Raw genomic sequence first — 9138 nt, forward strand, 5'->3', positions numbered from 1 at the left:
AGCAAGGTCTATTCCACCCAAAGAGGTTCTCCAACCTCTTTGATTCCACCTCCCTGCTCAAAGAAGGTTTTAGACTAATTAACCTTGGGGTGCTGTAGGCCTACATCAATAGGTAAACGACACGTCTGTGTTGGGGTCGCTGGTACTGTTGATACGGTTAATTAGTTCTAACCATTCATTGGACTGAAAATAAATGTAAAATAGTGAAATCGTGGAGCACGTAGGCCCCTCCTACCCTTCCTTAAGACGCTGCAATAGTAGAATTTCTACCACTAGAACCTCTAGGCCCTACCTAGATCTAAACCCCTAGCTAGGTCTAGAAACTGGCCCAAATTACGATATGCCTACAGACTATTTTATATAGTCTAGCGACTCTATTCTTAGACCACATCTAGAGTCTAACATTAATTGAGTATCAAAAGTAAATCTATAGTCACATCAATTCAAATATTCAGCAAGCTTTCGCGTCACATGGACAGTATCACTGCAAAATAACTAGGGATTCTAGCCCACATATACAGGAGGGGAATGAGGCCAAGGGAGTAGGCCTAGGGCTACTAGGCTATTCAAAATCTAGATCATAGATCCAAGATGGTTCTAGAGTCGTAGAGTACCGGTATATAGATTATAGGCTACGTACATTGTGTAAGGCGTAGCGTAGCCTGTATAGGCCTAGCACTAACCGCAGCAGCGACCCCATACGGACAAATACGTACCGTAAAGGGCTGTGTTACAGCGCCCCGCGACGGGGTTAGCCTAGCACCTAACATTAGAATTCTATTCATCGCCATAGCATTCACCAGCACTCTACGGATAGCTCCTAACGTTAATCCTGCTTGAAAGTAGCGGATTTGGATAATGAACTTTCTTTTCAAATCCTTTACTTTCAGAAAGTCTAGTTGACATCGACTTTTTTGGCCTGCTGGCCTATAGACATAGACCTCTAGAGCCCTGGCAGCAGAAAAAAAAAGGAGCTTGCCAATGCAAGAAAAAAATGCTAACACAAAAAGCCATGTGTGGGACTATGATTGATGTACTGTGCGCCCACTGAGTGTTTGCGACGGCCACGACTCTGTCAGTTATACAGAGACTCCAACTCTCCCGTTTTCGACGGGAGATCTCCCGCCGAAAACCCATTTTTGCAAAATCTCCCGTTCTCCCGTTTGAGATTTAATTTCTCCCGCCCTGGCTCAATGTCTCCAGTTGGAAAGGATTTCTTACTTATTGCTATCATATGTTGCAAAAATAAGCCTTAGATAGCACCAGAGAGCATCTATAACCCTAGGAACTTCACGCTTCGCACACATAAACTTGGGTCTCCCGTTTGCTGGGGGTTTCAGGCGGGAGAATCTCCAGATCAGAAGGTGCTTGGGGTTGGAGTCTCTGGTTATAGGAAACACATTTTCCCATTTTCCAAGGAAATTCTTATAAGAAGTAACATTGTTAAGTCTAAGGAACTAGCTCTTTTAAATACAAGACATAGTGAGTAAATAATGGGATCAAAATCGACTCGACTTTCTTGCAACACCCCCTAAGACAAAGTAATGGCGGCGAGCTCTCCATGCGATCACAGCGATTTAAATGAGTACGCCCTCTAGCGATATGTAAATACAGCTTTATAAAATGGGTTCAAGAATGTAGCCAATAGGAAGCGCTGAAATGAGACACACCTCCTTCCTTTACTTCAGTACAACTGCACTGCCTGTAATCCTATGGTAGATTGCCGATCGTCTGTGCGCGCGGCGGCTCCTTTGATGAATTGCATGCATACGCGTACGCGCTGTCAATCCTGTAAACAACTTCTAGTTCGGGCTGCCGGCCGGCCGGCCTGTCTTCCCTATTGTGCATAACATATTAGTAGACCAGCCAAACCTCAAAAAAGGCTCTAGATAAGGATTCGACGGCATTTTTTGTTAATGCTCCGTTCTCATACTGAAAGTCTTGCAAAAATACTAAGGAATAGCGTACGGCCGGATGTCACGCGCGTTTTTGCCGAAAAATGTCATTTTTAGCACAAAATTCAGAAGCATGTCAAAAATCACGATTTTTATTTTTTGCTTGCATTCAATTGATATTTGAAAGATCATGAGTTTCAATTGTCCCTTTTAATGAAATTGCAATTTGAATGTGTTTCCTTAGCAATTTAAAAAGTCATTTTGTACAGCCATATATGGGGCTCTCAAATGTTTGGGTGTTGTTTTCTCGAAATAATATTCACAGATTAATTAACGTTCTGCAAAGTTTGCTTTTCCAAGCTAATAAGATGATCTTCCAAAAGTAATTTAATGTTTTATAAAACTACAAGTGCTTCTTTAATTGAATGTGTCAATATTATTTCTAGTTTTCTTGAAGAAATCTTTACTTTTAATCAAAACTCTGAACTTGCAGGAACTCAGAAAATGCATTTTCGAGCATTTTCCAGTAGCCCCGCGCAGCTTGTGTGCGCGCGAATACTTAATACGTGTGCGTACGTCTACCCCTACGAGCTAGCTACAGGTGAAATCTCTCGCGCGAGAGCTGCATGTTTCGGTCGTTGAGTTGGAAACGTGGTGACTGGAAAAGGGACTATAAAGATTTCCTTCGAATGTAAGTAACTTAGTAATTAAATACATAGTTCTTTATTGCACTGCATAACGAAACTTAAAAATCTGTTTTGATCTAACAGTTAGATATACAACTTTGATCTGAGACTTGGTTAATATCAAGGTTCAAGCGCTAGTACTACGTTAGGCCGATGTCTTTAATTACTGTATTTCGCACCGATCCCGTGGGCGCGGGCATGCCTACCAACCCCCCGGGCCGCCACCCGACCGTGCCGGCGGTGCTTGTTAGTGGAACACCGATTATTCCGTAAAGCACGTCTTGACGCGGTGCGAAAAGAGGCCTAACAAACATTAGGTATACGTCTAGATTTAGGTGTCTTGTTCGTTCGATCTAGGTTTGTAATCTATGGCCTCATCACATGCAGTTGGACTGAATCCTCGTCTACTGTTAGGTCTAATCTATCTAACGGTTACACTCTCTCTAACTGTTAATACTAACGTTAGTGTTAGACATTTTAGCTAGTAGGGGTAGTGTTACTCTAACGTTAGTGTTAGTGTTAGAATGTACGGCTACGCCTGTTATTATGCCAAAACAATTCAATCGGGCTAGGCCCTATGATAGTATAATCACAATGAACTTAACACCTAACGTTAGCACATTAGCAGTTGTATAACGTGGACAGTACAGGCCCACTACTACTAACGTTACTGCGCTGGTTAGATATATTTGTAGGGCTAGAGCCAGGTCCAGGACAAGGGGCTGTAGTCTATACAGAAGGTGTAGATGTAGATTTACCAACGTTTAGAGTCTAATATACTAGACCTACAATATAAAATCTAGGGCCGGGGTCTGAAGCATAAATAGCTGGCGTCTGGAATTAGGATCTAGGTCTAACCTTAGTCAAGATCTGGGCCACTGATTCCACCTAACGTTAGCTGTTAGAGGTTTCTAGTAACCTACTACTCATATCTAGGCAGTTTTGTTGTAAAGACCCAGCTTACTAGGCCTAGTTAGACCTAAGTTTAGACATCTAGAGGTTCTAAAATCTATGCATAATAATTATACTATATATGTAGGCTAACTTTGATCAAAAAGTTCATGTTAGATCTAACATTAGAAGATCCTAACATTAGCTCTAACGTGAATTAGCTAGATTAATATTAGTCTCTAGAGCAGAGGTCTAAGGTTGATTCCACTCTTTCTGGTATTTGTAGACCTGTGGGTTCAGAAAAAGAGTCTAGGATTTAGGCCTAGGTGTTTTATATATAATCGAGTCTACAACCAAGTGATCTTGCCATTTGAATATGCCCGAAAGAGAGAGAGAGAGAAAGTGTTCAGTCCTGACTGCCAACCTCTCCTAATCTGTGAATCATTTACATGTACTCTTCCAGTTTACAAGTAGATCTAGTCAAAGAGGAACTATTTAGAAATGTCTTTACTCATAAGTACCAAGTTGTTATGTTAATGTCTCAAAGAATAAAGGTTCCATTGAAAAAAAAGTAAATATTACATTTTTAATGGATCATTTATACCGACTCACTGAAACCTAAATATCTTCCTTCTTCTTTTTTTAACTTTTTAAAAAGCTAAAAAAAAAATCATCTTAATAAAAGAGATATATTTTTAGTTATAATTGATTTGCATGGGGAACAAAGACAATTATGTCAATGTCAAGATGCCTTTTCAAAACAATCAAATTTCAAATTGATTTTATTTTTTTGTTCACTGTTAGCTTATAAGGCTCTGCTTTAAAGATGAAAAAAATTATTTGAGTCATGTTGATTTCTGTTTTCAGCTAGATGTACCAACAATTGGACAGACTGAGTCTTGTCTTCAAACTTCACCAAAGAGAGAGACATAGGCCTATCCTGACTTGCCAAAATCTAATTGTAAAGACTGAGCTCTTTCTACCTGCAACAAAGTGCAGAACAACCAGAAGGTAAGAAACGGTAAATGTCTTAAATAGCGGTCTAATTTGAAATATCTTTTAAATACTAACTTACTAAGTGTTTGATTATCAAATGTATCACTTCAGTGCCCAGTTGAAAATAATGCCAAATCTAAATACATTGAGTATCAAATATTCCTATTCCATTTGAATAAATTGTAACAAGCATGTTTTCACTTTGACAGTTGCATTACAATGCAGTGTACAAGTACTTTGCAAACAAAGAGAGGAGAATAATCTTATACACGTGTATCTCCATTTATATAAGAAGGGGAGCAAATCTCTGATCAAATGTGTATTCTTGTTTTCTTGTAAATTCATTGCATGTTCTATTGTAGAGGATCATATGAAAGAACGGTATTCTATCTACTGAAGATGAGATCATATAAAAATCAAACATAAATGTAATCAAGTAAGATATATGTAATGAAATATTTCTCAACCATGTCAATTGGCACAAGTGTTCAATGTGTGCACAGATGAAAATACGTCTGTAGTCACAAATCAATTAACTTTCCATTGTTATTATGTTGCGTTAAGTATGACGTAAGGGTGATATGCTGTGATGTATTGTTCTTTATTTTTATCAAGGTGTCAGCAACAAATGGACATGCTGAGTTTGAGATCACATCCACTAGAGTGAGGGGGAGATAGAAAGATGTCTTGACTGCGATGTGAATGCCCTTTCCAGCTCACAAGTAAGTGTCAACCATTTGAAATTAGGAATATCATCTCATGAATACAAACCGATTTATGCAAGGAAATCATATCCTAATCCACATACAAATGAGAGCATGATACAATCAAATATTTGTGTACAGGAATTACAGGTGTCAAGATGACTTCCATCCTACATAATTCATTTTCAGTAAGATATGGCTTTAGAGCATCAAAGATGATAATAACATTGACATGATTAATGTATTACATGTAAGACAAATTAATGTTGACAGTGACCTGAAGATCCAAAATCTCTATACTAAGGGATTCATGAGATCGTGATGATTAATTCTAATTCATGATGAATGTGTTTTTTTTTTTGTTGCAGTATGATTATCCTGTTTCACTCATAAAAATGATAACTTATTTAAGTTTTTGTTAATTGTATTTTCGACCAGAATTAGCACAAAGTGGACAAAATGGACCCTGCAAACCACAGCCAACTACGGACAAGAGACAGAGAGAAAAAAAGAAAGAGACAGATGTCCTGACTACCAACTTCTAATCTGTGCATCCTGTACTCTATTTCGAAAGGAAATATGGGAGGTAAGCAATAATACATGTAAAATGTAAACCCCAAATATGTTGGAATATTTTGTCAAGCCTTTGACATCTTGACCAAATTTTTGACTGTCGATCGTTCATTGGGCAGAAAATTAACGCATGTTTTGCTAAATGAATGCAGTACTGCATATGCATGTAGTCAATCACTCCAACAACGAAGATTTACATGAATTAACGCTGATTATCTTTTTTTAGCCTCTGTCAAAGATGGTTGCAGGAGTTTTTATGTTGTTGCAGTCATCCATGCACACGCACATCCGTCCTATTCTCATCTTGCAATAACTTAACATTTACTCAGCAGATCATCTTCATCTTTGGTTTTATACAAAAGAGATGATTACCTGCTGAGCCTTGTACAAGTAGCATTTTAGTTATTGTTGTGATTTTGCTGCTGATTGTAAATTACAGGGAAACCCTGATTTTTATTGACTGTAGAGCATTGCTACCATGACATTATATTTACCTTCGGATGGCAAAGTTACCATAACCTCTAAGCAATTTGACTTTGATTAGTTATGAGGGTATTGATGTGAAAGATCACGGGGACATTATATGCACGAAAGTGTTGAATGTATCAAGTTGCAGTATCAGGCAAGCACTACCTTGAAATTCTTCTGAATGGAATAAAAAGCTTAATGGAAAGAATTGGATATTTGGATCATGAAAGTTTCCTACATTTTATATTTCATCGTGTACTCGCGGTTAAATTGCTACAATTAGGATCTACTGTATAAAATGATATACTTTACAGTTTCAAGGAAACACTACATATAGAGGAAATCAAGTAACCGTATGTCTTTATTAGCGTATATGTCACTGTGTCTTCACCAAAGATTAAAATGCCCATGTCACTTTCTTCATCAAGTAAAGACAGATACACCATTCTTTCTCTCTCTCTCTCTCTCTGTCTCTCTCCAGAAACAACCCTGCCAGGCTATCCGGTCCGCATCCAGATTCCGTATGAAGGATGTCATCAGAACCTGAACTTACATGTGGAATGCATCCATCTAAACTTCTCAAATATAATCACAATGTGCTTTCAGGACTATTATAGAAGTTGAATATATAAAAGACATGTGTATATATTAGAAATTTCTACTAATCCAGATTAAATGCTTCTTTTCTAATCTTTTTTCTTACAAGCCGCATACTAGTAGTTCATGGAAATTGATCCTGTTATTTCCTTTGAAGCCCAAACGCCAACATTTTAATCCTGTCAGATTGGAATGTCTTTTGTTTTTGTTTTTAAGGGGGGGGGGGGGGCAACAAAAGGGAAGTGAACTTTGCCTTTCTTCATCAGATGGAGGAAAATATGTGACATGTTAGTCAGAAAAAAAAGAAGAAAACTGCACGTTGAAGTGCTTAAAAAGAGAAAATTTCACAAAGTAACAGTTGGTGAATCTGAAGGGAAATAGCAAAGAGCATGTTCTTTTCTTTTCTAGTTTAAGATATAAAAGAATAGTATGTTGCTTAAAGGAACGAACATAAGTAAAATCTTTCAATCCAAACGCCAAGTACAAGAAGTAGTGAAAAGAAAATGTACTGGTCAAGATGTATGTTTTGCCAGGTTTCTTTCACATGTGCTATAATTGTCATGATGTTTGTAATACTGTAATATATGTTAGCTATTCAGGGCCCCAGCAATGTATTCTGGTACTTGGAATAAGGGAAAGTATTAGAGGGAAACATTACCCATGCATTTTGGAGAGGTGCTTTTTTTTTTTTCTTCACTGAGAGACGAGTATTCAGTACAGATATCTTATCACACTGGTCTGCAGAACACAAAAATAATATCAGACTAAAAGTAGATTTTTAAAAATTTGGCAGTCACCATTCTAATTTAGTTGTACATTGACGAAAGTTCAATGCAACAGCGTACAGTCATAATTAGCTAGGATATGTAACCACAAATTGTTAAAAAGATAGAGATATTGAAATATTGTTTAAAGAGAACATTTTGTTTTTCTAACTGGTGTAACGTTTGTGATGCTGGACACATTATAGTATATGTCACATTAAAAAAAAAATTGAGGCTATCAATGCAGTTAATGTAGTCAGCGCAATTTGTATTGTTTTTCAAACTCTTTGGATGTATGTCACAGAGATTTGTTCATGAAAGACATTTTCACTGAGGACTCATTCTTTTCTAATGCTTTTAATCATTTAAGAAGATTGCTTTCAGATGGATTTTTTTGTTTGTTTTTAGATGTCCACAAATGGAGACTGAGGTTCTTTACCTTTCAAAACGAAATACTGTTGAAGAGAAATAATTATATATATTTTGCAGGATTCAAGCATGTTCTTACTGTGTATGGTATTCTAATCAGCATTTTGGTAACCAGCAACATAGATGTCAAGTGCTGCTATTCTAGTAAATGTACGCTAATGGCAAATCATTGCTTTAAAAAAGAGAAATTGCCTCGTTTACTGTTTACTGTATTTCATTCGAGAACGCTGTTTGAGGCGGTGGTTGCGGGCGTGTGCACATTGTGTAGTACGTTTTGTTGGTTGACTGGGAATTTAGAGTGTTGGTGATAACTGAAATGATTTTTTTTTTCACAAATTTGTGATAATATAGAAAAAAAAAATCGAATTGCAAACAAACAAGTTGATACATGTCTGCTCCAAGGACATAGAACTTGGCCAAGGATTAATATAATCTGCAATATAGACTCGATGATATAACCGACTTAATGATGGGAAGGGGAAATGAGGCTGTTATTGCATTGTACGCATTTCACTTCTACTTCCTTTTTACTTCTTGTTTTCTCTTTTGAGGGTGATATTTGCCTTACTTTTTCACACAAATCCGGGATACATAATAACATTTTTATGTCGCCGACTAAGTGTGCGTTCCAAACAACGTTCATGTAAACAATCAACCATCATAAAAGAAACATTTAGTATAAGTCTTCTGCGGGAGAATAAATCTAAATAAAATGCAAACACCTCGCCTTAGAACATTACAAAAGTAAAAGTGATTTCGTGCCTATCCCTTGCAGGGCTCCGTTTCAGGGCCTGAGAATGCAAACTATATAGCATTATGAATTCCAAAGCATTCTTGGGGGAAGGGGTGAGTATGCAGGATGGGAGATTTGGTATCGTAATTTTTCCCAGTAACACGTGATTTGTTATCACGGTTTCCATGACAACCATTTCAGAACATAGTAAACAATTTATATATAACTCTTAGGTTTCATTGTTAAACATAGATTAGTTAGATTGATACATTTTTCACACACACACAAAATGTTTCAACACTTTCGTACGTTTTACAATTATGAATATTTGAAATTTTCAGGGAGTGACCTAATGATGATCAGTTGCCATGGTAACAACACTACTGATTTTATTTATTTTTT

General features: G+C 37.2%; 1 long non-coding RNA gene across 1 annotated transcript; it reads left to right on the forward strand.

Annotated features, from left to right (window-relative positions):
• Positions 1-4363: 4363 nt before the first annotated feature.
• Positions 4364-5668, forward strand: LOC139745212 (uncharacterized). The gene is made up of 3 exons (XR_011711876.1): positions 4364-4483; positions 5084-5190; positions 5611-5668. It is a non-coding gene; the product is annotated as an uncharacterized lncRNA (long non-coding RNA).
• The last annotated feature ends 3470 nt before the right edge of the window (positions 5669-9138 follow it).

Source organism: Diadema antillarum, unplaced genomic scaffold (genome assembly GCF_040938485.1).
Source record: "Diadema antillarum isolate AM-2024a unplaced genomic scaffold, OU_Dant_1.0 seq00001241_RagTag, whole genome shotgun sequence".
NCBI classification, from domain to species: Eukaryota; Metazoa; Echinodermata; class Echinoidea; order Diadematoida; family Diadematidae; genus Diadema; species Diadema antillarum.